Raw genomic sequence first — 14,970 nt, forward strand, 5'->3', positions numbered from 1 at the left:
AACCGTTTTAGGGAGAATACTCTATGATATAATTAAGAATCTCTGGCCAGAGTATGAATGAGATTTAGGAAATCATTCCAAATCACACTCAAGGTAATCATATAAGTAAATGAATCACATTGGATAGTAAACATGAAAAAACTATCAAACCAAACAATGTGGTCAAGAGTATTGTATTAGAAAAAGACCGTATTGCATTGTAATCCTAAACTGAATAGGTTCTCCACCTCTTCTGATTAGCTTGGGTAACCATGACATACTGCTAGGTGTCACTCATGGTTTGTGGAAGCCCTAAACGTGTATAATCACTAAAGGGAGAATTGAAAGTAAGTTTCAATTCACAATCAATTTGAAAGAGTTCTAATCGCCCATTAGCTCGCTAAAAGGAACCTAATGGATCGTACACCGTGTAAGGTAGAGATTGAAGAAACAACGGAGATGAGTAAGGATAATTAAATGGTTTAATTATTTATGGCAAGGATTAATTAATATTATTAATTAATCAAACGAATAAAGTTCGTTAAAGACCTCGGGTTAGTTTTGGGCCTCAAGGCCCAATGGGCTTCGAATGTCAAGCCCATTGACTTAAGTTGTATGACAACTTAATGACTAAATATTCACAAAGGCCCAAATAGCCCAATAACACCCTATGGCCGGCCATTTGATAAAGGAGTGGGTTTTTGACTTATTTACAAGTTTGCCACTCCAATGAAGATAGGTATAAATATGACTTTATAGCCTTTTCTTCATTAGGGTTTCTTTTAGGAGAAAAGATGAGAACAAAAGCTCTCTTTGCTCTCTAACAGGCCGCCACCCTAGAGGAACATAGCTAGCAATCTTACTTCCTCTAGGTCACTCATTTCTTCATCAATCATTCCTTGGTGTGGAGACTTAGAGGTTCTCAACTTTGAGAACTTGGAGAAACCAATTCTTCCATCCAAATCCATGGAGTTAAGAAGTAAGGAATGAAGGCCCTACTCTTAGGTGATTATCCTTTACTTATGCAAAGAGGAATCAACAAAGGTATAAATTTCTCAACTCACTTTGTTTTAAGTTAAGTCATGGTTCACCTAACTACTAGGCTTTGAATTTCATGGGTAATGTTTTGTTTTTTAGTGCATACAAGCATGATTCCGCCTTTAATTGTTAATTGCATGTTATAGATGTTGTTTAAATGAACATGTTTTTCACAAAATTTCCTTCACAGGTTTCTCTCTAATCCAGGGAAGGACCACTGGGAAGCTGTTAAGTGGATTCTCAGATATTTGAAGGGGACTTCTAAGATGTGTTTGTGCTTTGGCGGTTCCAAACCAATATTGAAAGGATTTACAGATGCTGGCATGGGAGGTGACCTGGATGGTAGAAAATCTACGTCTGGGTACTTGTTTACTTTTGCAGGGGGAGCCGTGTCTTGGCAATCCAAGTTTCAAAAGTGTGTTGCTTTGTCAACAACCGAGGTTGAATACATAGCCGCTACAGAAGCATGCAATGAGCTTTTATGGCTGAAGCAGTTTCTCCAAGAGTTGGGTTTGAAGCAAAGTGATTATGGCGTTTATTGTGATAGTCAGAGTGTTCTGGATTTGAGCAAGAACACTACATACCATTCACGCACTAAGTATATTGATATTCGTTATCACTGGATTAGACATGCTATTGAGACCAAGTTGCTATAGCTGAAGAAGATTCATACCGATAATAATTCTTCAGACATGTTGACAAAGGTAGTCACAAAATCAAAGTTGGAATTCTGCATTAAGGCTGCTAGGATGGACTCCAGGTAACTTGGAGTCATGATTGGAATTCTTCCCTCATGGACTGGAGGGGGAGATTGTTGGTATATGGTCCAGCCCATGATGAATGTTCTAGATTATTCTAGTAAGCAAGTGAGGTGGCTGGAGCATGCTAGACAATTCTAGCATGTTATTAAGTTGATGGAAGAAGCTAGAGAGTACTAGCTTCCTTGGTTGCAAATGGAAAGATCTAGAAGCTATAATTTTGTGGCTAGTCTAGAATTATCTATGCTAGAAGTTTGAAGAATACACTAGAAACTAGTAGAATGTCAAACCCTCATCTATAAATATGGGTGTGATGTTGTAATGAAGTAACTAATTAAGAACCAAGTGTGAGTAGCAAAGGATCAAGTCCAAAGCTAGAGTTCCACTCCAAGAGTGAGAGTGAGAGTGTTCTACTACACATTGTGAGTGAAGTTTAGAGTGATAGAAAGTGTGTCATACTTTCTTGTATCCATCAAGCTTTGTCTTTAGCTTGGTAAGACTACTCTTGTTGTACTCATCTTTTTTCATATAGTGAAGATTGATCATTGTTTCGTGTACGTAGACATAAATTGATGAACCACATAAATTCTTGGTGTCCATTTTCTACTTTACCTTGAGCATTCTCTATCTTGTAGTACCGACATTCCTAACAGTAAGAACCCACTTCCGTGGTAGTACACCACGAGTTGTAGCTTGGCGGGCAAGGTTGCGAAGGAGTGGTCGAGCAGGTGGTAGGGCAGGAATATTCGGACCCAGGTGTTGTTTAATTGGTTGATTAGGACGTCTTTGGTGAAAACTGGGGTGGGAAGGTTGGGATCGTAGGTGGCTAGGCTATCGGGAAATTTGGCCAAGCGTGAAATTGTGCCGTCTGGATTGGATACAAGCTTGAGGGACTTGTAAGGATCGGAATTATAGACGGTGGGATTTGATAAGCTCATATTTATATATATTTTACATCAAATTCACTTGTCTTTTCTTAGTTAGTTCCTTATATTTTTGAGCTATTTACTTTGTTTTTGTGTTTTGTAGGATTTGTCAAGCAAAGAAAAGAAAAACAGCACAAGTTGGATATTAAGTAACAAATTCGTCAAAACTGCCTTATATGCTTAGAAAGCTACAGATGTCTATTTTCTGGAGCATTTCGCGGATTGTTAATAGCATTTTTGTAGAAGAAGTTATGGTCGTTTTAACACTGAAAGGTTTCCAAGACGTTGAGCAGTTTGTAACTGCATTGAAGGCAATAAATCCAATAAAACTTGCAGCCAAGAACAAGCCAGCTGACATCTCCTCAAATATCAGATGAAATGGAATTAAAGATGAGGATTAAGTGGGATTAATTGGCATAAAGGTTGTCCAAAGAGTTACAATTGTTTTACAATTTCCTCTCACTTATTGTCATCACTAAATGGCTGTTAGTGGGGTGAATTATGGAGCAGAAATGGGGCAGCAAGCATGGGCATAAAGGCTGGAGGTTGCAGCAGCAAAAGAGGGTTCTTGAGAGGAAAAAAAAAATAGAAAAAAAAGGAAGGAAAAAAGGCAAGGCTGCTGCGTTGAGAAAGGAAGGAAAGGAAGGAGGAAATCTTGGCATTCTCTTCTCTCGGTTTTATCTTCTCAAACTCATGTCTTTCTTTTGGTTTATTTTGAGAACTATGTGTAACTAATTTTTTAGAAGTTAGGGGCTGTTTTGAAGCCCCGAATATGATTGCAATTTTGTTATGACATTTCGTTGAATTACTTTTATGAATGGATGAAACTTGGTTCACTACTTGTCTCATTGATGAATTCTTTATTTGTTTTCTATGGATGCATACGTAGTAAGCATATCTAGGATTCTAATGCTATGAATATGTGTGTGCCTGCCCTTGTTGAATGAGGACCCACATATGTTCTAAAGTAGCACTTGTTAATTGCGATTAACATGTGAATCAATTTCTAGGATAAGTAAGACAACGCCAGTACTTACGATGCCTTGTGATGACTCAAACTCTTTTCGTTCTTAATGATTTCTACTTGTTAAATCTATGAACACGCCATTCTAGATTGCATGCTAGAGACTAAGTTAAGTTGAAAACGTCATTCTCTTAACATACTACGTAAGAAAAAGTAATAGGTTGAGTTCTAACATTGAGCCAACTTGAGCATCTTCATTCGGAAATAAAAGAAATTTGAATGAAACATAACATGTTTGCATGATTATTTGGTGGTGGATAGCAATACCCCTAACTCGTTTTTCTTAATTTGTGAACTACTTAAAATTTGTTTCTATCCTGTTTTTGTTAGATTTAATTTAAATAGAAAATCAACTCCAAAAATCCCTAAATTTTGTGTGAGTGTAGCTCTGTGTGTCTAGTATCTGCATATAAAATATCGTAGAATTTAGATAAGTGTAAGTCGGTCTAATAATTATTTTTCGGTGGCTGGTCAGTAGGGCTAGCAACCAGTTTTTGTGACATTTTAGGTAGTTAGATAAAACAATCTTCTGCGGGAAAGACCCTTATTTTCATATGCTACAATTGAAAAATCTTAGTGTTAATAAGGAAAATCAATAGGACATTTGTGTGCTACTTTGTGGTGTGCATTTAATCCTATCAAATTTTTGGCGCCGTGTCGCCGGGGATTGTTATTTTTAATTACTTATTTTTTTTTTGTTTTCTTTTCTTGTCTCATTAGTGTTTTTGTTTTTGTTTTTATTTCAGGTACTCTTCGTAGTATATGCATACTCGAAGGTCCAAGAGCATTGATCTAGCTTCATACGATCCTGAGCTTGAACGAACACTTCGAAAGCTTCAGGGCAAAATCAAGCCGAAGCGTGCATCGATGTCCTTACCACCATCTTCTCCATTACATTTGAGTTCTGAAGAGGAGGAAGAACCACAAGAAGGCATGGCTGATAACCGTACTTTGAGGGAGTTGGCAACGCCGAATACGGATCAACAACCATTGTGCATCACCTATCCAAATGCAGATGGAGGATTTGAGCTCAAGTCTGGCATGATTCACTACTTGCCTAAGTTCCATGGCTTCTCAACAGAGGATGCCAACAAGCATCTCATGGAGTTTCACGTGGTATGCTCGGGAATGAGACCAGCAAATGTGGATGAGGAGCAAGTCAAGTTGAGGGCATTCCCATTTACATTAGAAGCCAAGGCAAAGGAGTGGCTTTACAATTTACCTCCGGGATCAATGAACACATGGAACCAGGTGAAGCAAGCATTTTTGGAGCAATATTTTCTGGCCACAAAAGCTGCAAGCATAAGGAAGGACATATGTGCAATCCGACAACAACATGGAGAGCCCTTTGGAGATTACTATGAGCGATTCACACATTTGGTTGCATCTTGTCCTAATCATCAAATTTCAGAGCATCTTTTAATACAGTATTTTTATGAAGGATTATGTGGTACTGATCGTGTAATGCTTGATGCAGCAAGTGGAGGAGCATTCATGGACAAGACACCAATAAATGCTAAGGCATTATTAAAGAACATTGCTGGCAATACACGACAATTTGGAGGGAGAGATGAGCTACCTTTTAAGAAAGTTAACGAGGTAAGTGCTAATTCTAGTATTGAATTACAATTAGCTAACTTGACTAATCTTGTGCAACAGGTTATGGTGGCTCCAAAACAGGTGTGTGGTGTATGTTCAATGATGGGACATGCCACGGACATGTGCCCTTCGTTGATGGATCAAGGTGGTCTTGAGCAAGCTAATGCGTTAGGAGGATTTCAAGGGCAATAAAGGCAAAAGTATGATCCATATTCCAACAACTATAACGCAGGATGGCGCGATCATCCACACTTAAAATGGAACAATCAAGACAACAGACAACAATCTGTTCCCAACAACTATAACCGTCCGTCTGGCTTCTTTCAAGCAAGACCGCAGGCACCATTGCAGCCTCAACAACAACAAGCTCCAAGTAAGTCTCTTGAGGATTTAATTGCTTCTTTAGCTAACTCTACTCAATCTCATCAACAGAAAACAGACAAAGCAATTGAAAACCTTGAGCGCCAAATGAGTCAGTTAGCAAGTTTGATGGGGGAACAACACCAACCAGGAAGGTTGCCTAGCCAAACCGTGGTGAATCCAAATGCGGAGCAGATGAATGTTGTGACTTTAAGGAGTGGAAAAGAAGTTTTTGAGCAGCCGAGGATGCAAAAGAGGACTAGAAAAGACACAATTGAACAAGGGGAGCTACAAACCAAGAATCTTGAGCAAGATGAAGCTTCAACAGAAACTGAAAAGTCTCCTAAAGATACAGAATTGAACAAAAGAGATTCTGATAAGGTAAGTAAAGAAGTTCAAAATTCATTTAACTCATGTGTCCCTATTCCTTTTCCTCGTAGGTTTATGAAGTCTAAGAAAGAGCAAACTGATAAGGAAATCTTGGATACTTTCCGGAAAGTCCAAGTGAACTTACCTCTTTTAGATGCCATAAAACAAGTTCCCAAGTATGCAAAGTTCCTTAAAGAGCTTTGTACGAACAAAAGGAGATTCAATGATCAAGAAACTGTGGCATTGAGCGAGGAAGTATCAGCTGTTTTGCAGAGAAAGCTGCCACCAAAGTTAAAAGATGCCGGTAGCTTTACCATTCCATGTGTAATCGGAGGGAAAGAGTTTGGGAGAGCATTGTGTGATTTGGGGGCATCCATTAATCTGATGCCATATTCAGTGTATGAGTCATTGAACCTTGGAGACTTGAAGGAAACAAAGGTAGTAATCCAGTTGGCAGATCGTTCAAATAGATATCCCAAAGGCCTATTGGAGGATGTACTTGTGCAAGTGAATGAGCTCATTTTTCCCGCTGATTTTTTTGTTCTTGAGATGGAGCATGACCCTATGCCTACTGCATTTCCTCTTATATTGGGAAGACCATTCCTTAGAACGGCGCGTACGAAGATTGATGTCTACGATGGTACCTTAACCATGGAAATTGATGGAGAAAGTGTCAAGTTCAAAATCTTCAATGCTATGAGGTACCCTAGTGATTTAGAATCTTGTTTGTCTATTGATGCGTTTGACTATTTTGTGCAGGATTGTTTTAATGAAGGTGTGGGACAAGATAATTTAGAAAAGGCGTTAGTGCATAGCATTACACATGGAAATTTTTCAGAGCACATTGAAGAAGAATTAATCCAAACAATGGCCTCTCTTGAGTCTCTTTCGCCAATTCGTGGTAAGTGTTCTTCCTATTTTATTTCTCTTACTACTTCTAACGAAAAAACTCTTCCTTCTGTGATTCAGGCACCTAAATTGGAGCTTAAACCGATCCCTGAACATCTGAAGTATGCATTTTTGGGAGAGGATGAAACATTACCAGTCATCATATCGTCACAACTCACAGCAGAAGAGGGGGAGAAACTGATCCGGGTACTGAAGGATCACAAAATTGCCATAGCTTGGAACATTGCAGATATCAAAGGTATAAATCCAGCTACATGTATGCATAGGATTCTGCTGGAAGAAGGTGCAAAACCAACTAGGGAAGCTCAACGCCGTTTGAACACACTCATGATAGAGGTCGTTAAGAAAGAGGTTATCAAACTTCTTGATGTTGGCATCATATATCCTATTTCGGACAGCAAGTGGGTGAGCCCTGTTCAAGTAGTTCCGAAGCGATCCGGAGTCACAGTTGTTAAAAATGAAGCTAGTGAGCTAGTGCCTACACATGTGCAAAATAGTTGGAGAGTCTGTACAGACTATCGGAAGATAAATAGCACCACACGCAAGGATCACTTTCCAGTTCCGTTCATTGATCAAATGTTAGAAAGGTTAGCTGGTCATTCTCATTATTGCTTTCTTGATGGCTATTCTGGATATAATCAGATTGCAGTTGCTCCGGAGGATCAAGAAAATACGACTTTCACATGTCCATTTGGCACATTTGCATATCGAAGGATGCCGTTTGGACTTTGCAACGCCCCCGCCACATTTCAAAGGTGTATGGTAAGTATCTTTTCTGATATGATTGAGAAAATAATTGAAGTGTTCATGGATGATTTTTCAGTTTATGGTGATTCTTTTGATACATGTCTACATAATCTGTCCCTAGTTTTAAAACGTTGTCAAGAAACTAATCTGGTGTTAAATTGGAAAAAATGCCATTTCATGGTTTCGCATGGATTAGTTCTAGGGCATATCATATCTGAAAAGGGAATTGAAGTTGATAAATCTAAAGTAGAACTTGTTAGTTCTTTACCCATCCCTACTACTGTCAGGGAGGTTCGTTCTTTTCTTGGACATGCAGGTTTCTACCGTAGGTTTATGAAGGACTTCTCAATGATTTCTAGACCTTTATGCCGTTTACTTCAAAAGGATGTAACATTTGATATAAATGAAGAGTGTGTGGTAGCATTCAACAAGCTTAAGGAGTTGTTATCCACGGCTCATGTGATCATGCCACCAGATTGGAGTTTACCTTTTGAGTTGATGTACGATGCTTCAGACTATGATGTTGGTGCAGTTTTAGGGCAGTGTGTCAACAAAGTGCCACATGTCATCTATTATGCATCTCGAACACTCAATGATGCACAGTTGAATTATTCAACAACAGAGAAGGAGCTTCTAGCTGTTGTATTTGCTTTAGAAAAATTTAGATCTTATCTGATTGGGACTAAAGTTATTGTGTTTTCTAACCATGCAGCTTTGAAGTATCTACTCACAAAAAAAGATGCAAAACCACGACTCATTCGATGGATACTTCTGCTTCAAGAGTTTGACTTGGAGATCAAGGATAAGAAAGGGAGTGAGAATGTTGTAGCAGATCATCTTAGCCGACTTGTGCATTCAAACACAGAGGAAGATCTCATCCCTTTACGTGAATGTTTTCCAGATGAGCAACTGTTTTCATTAAAGATTACTGACCCTTGGTATGCAGATATTATCAATTATAAGGTCATCAAAAAGATTCCGGATGATTTTACACGTGCTCAAAAAGATAAGCTTGTCAAAACCGCCAAATACTACGAGTGGGATGATCCTTATTTGTGGAAATATTGCACTGATCAATTGATTAGAAGGTGTGTCCCCGAATCTGAGTTTAAATCTATTCTAACTTTTTGTCATTCTTATGCATGTGGTGGCCATTTTGGAGCAAAGAGGACAGCCCTGAAGGTGTTAGAGAGTGGTTTTTATTGGCCTAGTTTGTTTAAGGATGCGTACGAGTTTTGTGCAACATGTGATTGTTGTCAACGAACAGGTAACTTGGGCCCAAGAAATCAAATGCCACAAACCCCTATTTTGGTTGTTGAGATCTTTGATGTGCGGGGCATTGATTTCATGGGACCTTTTCCATCTTCAAATGGTTTTCTTTACATTTTATTGGATGTGGATTATGTTTCTAAATGGGTGGAAGCAAAAGCCACCAAAACTAATGATTCAAAAGTTGTTTCAGATTTTATTAAGAGTAACATCTTTGCAAGATTTGGAATACCTAGAGCAATCATTAGCGATAGAGGGAGTCATTTTTTGCAATCGAACATTTGAAGCGTTGCTTAGGAAGTACAATGTCACACATAAGGTGTCTACACCTTATCATCCACAAACTAGTGGTCAAGCAGAAATATCAAACCGTGAGGTGAAACAAATTTTGGAGAAAATTGTGAGTCCTAGTAGGAAAGATTGGAGCATGCGCTTGAATGATGCATTGTGGGCTTATAGGACTGCTTATAAGACTCCTATTGGAATGTCCCCATTTCGGTTAGTTTATGGGAAACCATGTCATCTTCCAGTAGAGTTAGAGCACAAAGCTTATTGGGCGATCAAAGCCTACAACATGGACATGAGTGTTGCTGGACAACAGAGGAAACTTCAATTGAATGAGTTAGAAGAAATCCGGAATGATGCATACGAGTCTAGTCAAATATACAAGGAGAAATCAAAGGCATTTCATGACAAGATGATATCAAGGAAGAGCTTTTCCATTGGACAAAAAGTTCTTCTATTTAATTCTCGCCTTCGGTTATTTCCAGGTAAACTTCGTTCTCGATGGGTTGGTCCATTTGTTATAACTAATATTTTTCCTCATGGTGCAGTGGAAATCCAAAGTGCAAAGACCGGAAACATGTTCAAAGTGAATGGGCATAGACTCAAGCCATATTATGAGTCTTTTGCGGAGCATGATGTGGAGGTTGTACCCCTCCAAGAACCATCTCCCCTTGGATGATTACTCTTGGTACCGTCCGGCTGCGGACGTAAAAGCAAGCGCTTATTGGGAGGCAACCCAATATTTCTATTCATTGTTTTTTTATGTCATTTTCAATTTTCCGTTTGTTTTTGTTTTCTGAATTTTCTTGCATGCTAAACTGATTTATTTCTTTTCTTTGTAGGAAAATTTGGTTATGTCCACCCTTGAAGTTGATTGTAAAATTGGAGTTTGGGGGTCATCGCTTGATTTTACTACAAATTGGGGAAGTTTTCAGTCCAAATGCTTTATTTTGTTTCTTACTATTTTATTTTATTTTATTTTTATTTTATGCATTCTTGTATTTTTTTCTAATATTGGGGACAATGTCTAGTTTAGGTTTGGGGGTAAGGATTGAAAAACTGACGAAATTGAAAATTTTCGTACCTTCAACTAAGAATTGGTTTGATTTGTTTCCGTGTTATTTCTTTTTGTTTTCTTAATTAGTTTTGTTTACCAAAAAAAAAAATATTCAGAAAATGTGAAAATCCAAAAAAATATTGTCTTATTTTCTTTATCGTTTTGAAGTATATTTTTGTTAGTTTCCCGACCCAATGATATAATTGGATTGAATTTGAACCACGGTGATCAAGAATTTAGTAAGCATGTGTTGTGTGAAATTCCTTATTCTCTTGTTAGCCTTGTACATGTTTAATCATCTTTGAAAAACCAAATGCACATAGCCTTATTGATGTGAAACTAAAGTATGACTTAAAACTTCGCATGTGAATATAGTGACCAAATACAACCTATGTGAGTTTTTGAGCCTATTGAAAGTGTGTGCATTTTTCATACACTCATATTCTTTCATGTGTGATGAACTTATGTGAATTACATCTCTAGAACTTGCGTAACGATCTTTTGAAATGTTTGTCATTGATTGCATGAACTTGAAAATGATAGAGGCATTAGGTTTATCACCATGGCCCAAATAAGCATATTTCCTAAAGAAAAATGATATCATTAGATTGCCAATTTGAGCTGTATATGTTGAGCCTTTTATTTCTTATCACCAAATATGTCTACCCTTATAGCTTAAACATTTTTCCTTACCTTTTCCAAGCTAGCTAGTGAGCAATGTGAGATTGTCTTATGAGAAATATTTGTGAAGTACTTCGAAAGAGTTTGGCAAAAGAATAAGTGTGGGGGTATTTCATGTTTGTATTTAGTTATGTACGAAACTTGGTTCAAAAAAAAAAAAAAAAAAGAAAAATTGTATACAAAGCAAATAAAAGTTTTTTTTTTAAGTTTCAGTTTAGAGGTGTGGTTGGAGGTATTAGTAGAATGGTTGGAGAGCTTGAGTTCTTATAAATCTCAACAAGAGAATTGCTTGCAATGTAGCTTAGAACTTGTGTTTACCTATCCCTTCATTTCTATAACCCTCTCCTTAAGCCTCATCACAACCAATAAAAGTCCTCTTGATTTAAGTTTTGCAATTATGATTGTGGAGATGAGATCTTTGTGCAAGCTTATGGTAGATCTTTCACATTTGATTCTTTGAGCGAAACACGTTAAACTAAACATATGTGTGATTGAGTGTATGTCCCGTGAGAAGATCACTAGTTAGCATGTGGTGTTTTAAAAAAAAAAAAACTTGAAATTGCATTAGCATGGCTATTACACACACTACACTTCATGGATGATTAAAAGGTTACTGCTAACATTTGAATAAGGAAGATGAGCTTGGATTAGCTTGTTTGGTGCTAGCTAAGGTTCTTGATGATTTTTTTTCTTGAATAAAATTTTATGAGGGTCACATAGGGGGAAGCTATTGTTTTTCATGTCGCTACTTTTTCATATTTTCTTCATTTTGCTCGAGGACTAGCAAAAGCTAAGTGTGGGGGTATTTGATAAGCTCATATTTATATATATTTTACATCAAATTCACTTGTCTTTTCTTAGTTAGTTCCTTATATTTTTGAGCTATTTACTTTGTTTTTGTGTTTTGTAGGATTTGTCAAGCAAAGAAAAGAAAAATAGCACAAGTTGGATATTAAGTAACAAATTCGTCAAAACTGCCTGTGCAGGTCAGCTGACTTTGGAAGCAAGTTTCGAACAGCTCAGAATGAATTAGAGAATGAGCCTTATATGCTTAGAAAGCTACAGATGTCTATTTTCTGGAGCATTTCGCGGATTGTTAATAGCATTTTTGTAGAAGAAGTTATGGCCGTTTTAACACTGAAAGGTTTCCAAGACGTTGAGCAGTTTGTAACTGCATTGAAGGCAATAAATCCAATAAAACTTGCAGCCAAGAACAAGCCAGCTGACATCTCCTCAAATATCAGATGAAATGGAATTAAAGATGAGGATTAAGTGGGATTAATTGGCATAAAGGTTGCCCAAAGAGTTACAATTGTTTTACAATTTCCTCTCACTTATTGTCATCACTAAATGGCTGTTAGTGGGGTGAATTATGGAGCAGAAATGGGGCAGCAGGCATGGGCATAAAGGCTGGAGGTTGCAGCAGCAAAAGAGGGTTCTTGAGAGGAAAAAAAATAGAAAAAAAAGGAAGGAAAAAAGGCAAGGCTGCTGCGTTGAGAAAGGAAGGAAAGGAAGGAGGAAATCTTGGCATTCTCTTCTCTCGGTTTTATCTTCTCAAACTCATGTCTTTCTTTTGGTTTATTTTGAGAACTATGTGTAACTAATTTTTTAGAAGTTAGGGGCTGTTTTGAAGCCCCGAATTTGATTGCAATTTTGTTATGACATTTCGTTGAATTACTTTTATGAATGGATGAAACTTGGTTCACTACTTGTCTCATTGATGAATTCTTTATTTGTTTTCTATGGATGCATACGTAGTAAGCATATCTAGGATTCTAATGCTATGAATATGTGTGTGCCTGCCCTTGTCGAATGAGGACCCACATATGTTCTAAAGTAGCACTTGTTAATTGCGATTAACATGTGAATCAATTTCTAGGATAAGTAAGACAACGCTAGTACTTACGATGCCTTGTGATGACTCAAACTCTTTTCGTTCTTAATGATTTCTACTTGTTAAATCTATGAACACGCCATTCTAGATTGCATGCTAGAGACTAAGTTAAGTTGAAAACGCCATTCTCTTAACATACTATTTAAGAAAGAGTAATAGGTTGAGTTCTAACATTGAGCCAACTTGAGCATCTTCATTCGGAAATAAAAGAAATTTGAATGAAACATAACATGTTTGCATGATTATTTGGTGGTGGATAGCAATACCCCTAACTCGTTTTTCTTAATTTGTGAACTACTTAAAATTTGTTTCTATCCTGTTTTTGTTAGATTTAATTTAAATAGAAAATCAACTCCAAAAATCCCAAAATTTTGTGTGAGTGTAGCTCTGTGTGTCTAGTATCTTCATATAAAATTTCGTAGAATTTAGATAAGTGTAAGTCGGTCTAATAATTATTTTTCGGTGGCTGGTCAGTAGGTCTAGCAACCAGTTTTTGTGACATTTTAGGTCGTTAGATAAAACAATCTTCTGCGGGAAAGACCCTTATTTTCATATGCTACAATTGACAAATCTTAGTGTTAATAAGGAAAATCAATAGGACATTTGTGTGCTACTTTGTGGTGTGCATTTAATCCTATCAGGATTGGATATAGTGGAAGCTGCTGTTTGTTCTTGCATTTTTTAAAAGAGTAATGCTAGGTAAACCAAATTTTTTACACTAAATTTGCAAACTAAATAATGTGATAGTAGATAATTGGATTATTAATTAAGTGTCAATTAACGTGTTTATTTCTTATTAGTGACACATCATTTGATTTGCAATTTGATTTAAAAATTTTGATTTCCCTTGTATTACTCTTAGAACATATTGGAGATATGTGAGTGTATGTGTGAATGGTTGAAGCCAAATGCTCAAGATGGAGCCTTTTAAAAGAAAGTAGGTGGTCGAGTTAAATATGATTCAGCATCTCTTTCATGTCTAGATTCCAACGTTATCGAGACAAGGGCAGTACGCGTCCGTTAATTTCACAACATTCAATAGTTAATACAAACAAATCATTAATAGCCGAACAAGGCAGCCCCAAATACGAGAAATTTTTCATTATGATCGGAACACGAATGATATATTACGTGGTGGTAATAAATTTTATTTTTTAAGTTATTAACTTTTTAACACATATATCTCATAATTTGTATAATAACACGTAGTGTACCACCCCATATTAAAACAATCTAAATACAAAGGCCGAAAGATAATTAAAAACAGAAAAAAACAAAGCACATGCCCAACACACAACACCACAGAATGGAAAACCTTAAATATGGCAAAGAAACTGATTTAGAACAAAATTGGGATGAAGTCTATGAAATAAAGAAAATGAAGCGTTTTACTTAACAATTGACAAAAAATGACGCAAGAGAAAAAAGCTCCACTCAAATATCAAATTTGGTATTAAAAGAGAAGAATTTTGTTGGAATTTTTCGATTGCTTGAGAAGATTTCAAAAAAAAAAAAATATTATCTTTGGCAACTATGTATTTAATTTCACATTTTATTTTAATTTAGAATAAATAATCTATTGGGATCTTGTTTTCTTTATATGATTATTCAATTTAGGATTTTCAAAGTCTAATAAATATTGGACTTTTGGTTTTTTCGTCCAATTTATGTAATTTCAGTTTCTCTAAGACCCTTGAACTTCTAGCCACTTAGGCTTCGTTTGGTAGGCCGTATAAAGCATCGGATAATATTAATAATACCTAACATGATCCTCTAGATCCATTTGTTGATGATCTTAATAATCCATAAATCGTGTTTGTTCATCGTACATCATACGATGAGTTTTTTTAGATACAATTTGTATTTAATTTTAAATAAAAATATTTAAAATGATTCATGAATTCTCACAAAGAGTATCCGGATTCAGTAATAATCCAGGCCCATCCATTATATTCGGTTCATGCCCACTTAATTATACTCTCCAAGACCACGGTATTATTTGGTTGGGTATGTAGAGAACACGCTTACTCTAGCTCTCTCTGTCTCGCTTTGCATCGCTCGCTCTCTCCTCTCCT

At 36.7% G+C, this 14,970-nt stretch overlaps 1 long non-coding RNA gene and 1 pseudogene across 1 annotated transcript; both read left to right on the forward strand.

Moving 5' to 3' along the window:
* The first annotated feature begins 2,123 nt into the window (after nucleotides 1-2,123).
* On the forward strand, nucleotides 2,124-3,537 carry LOC126627523 (uncharacterized). The gene is made up of 2 exons (XR_007625033.1): nucleotides 2,124-2,693; nucleotides 2,805-3,537. It is a non-coding gene; the product is annotated as an uncharacterized LOC126627523 (long non-coding RNA).
* A 950-nt stretch (nucleotides 3,538-4,487) lies between these two features.
* On the forward strand, nucleotides 4,488-9,942 carry LOC126625422 (uncharacterized; annotated as a pseudogene).
* The last annotated feature ends 5,028 nt before the right edge of the window (nucleotides 9,943-14,970 follow it).

Source organism: Malus sylvestris, chromosome 6 (genome assembly GCF_916048215.2).
Source record: "Malus sylvestris chromosome 6, drMalSylv7.2, whole genome shotgun sequence".
NCBI lineage: Eukaryota > Viridiplantae > Streptophyta > Magnoliopsida > Rosales > Rosaceae > Malus > Malus sylvestris.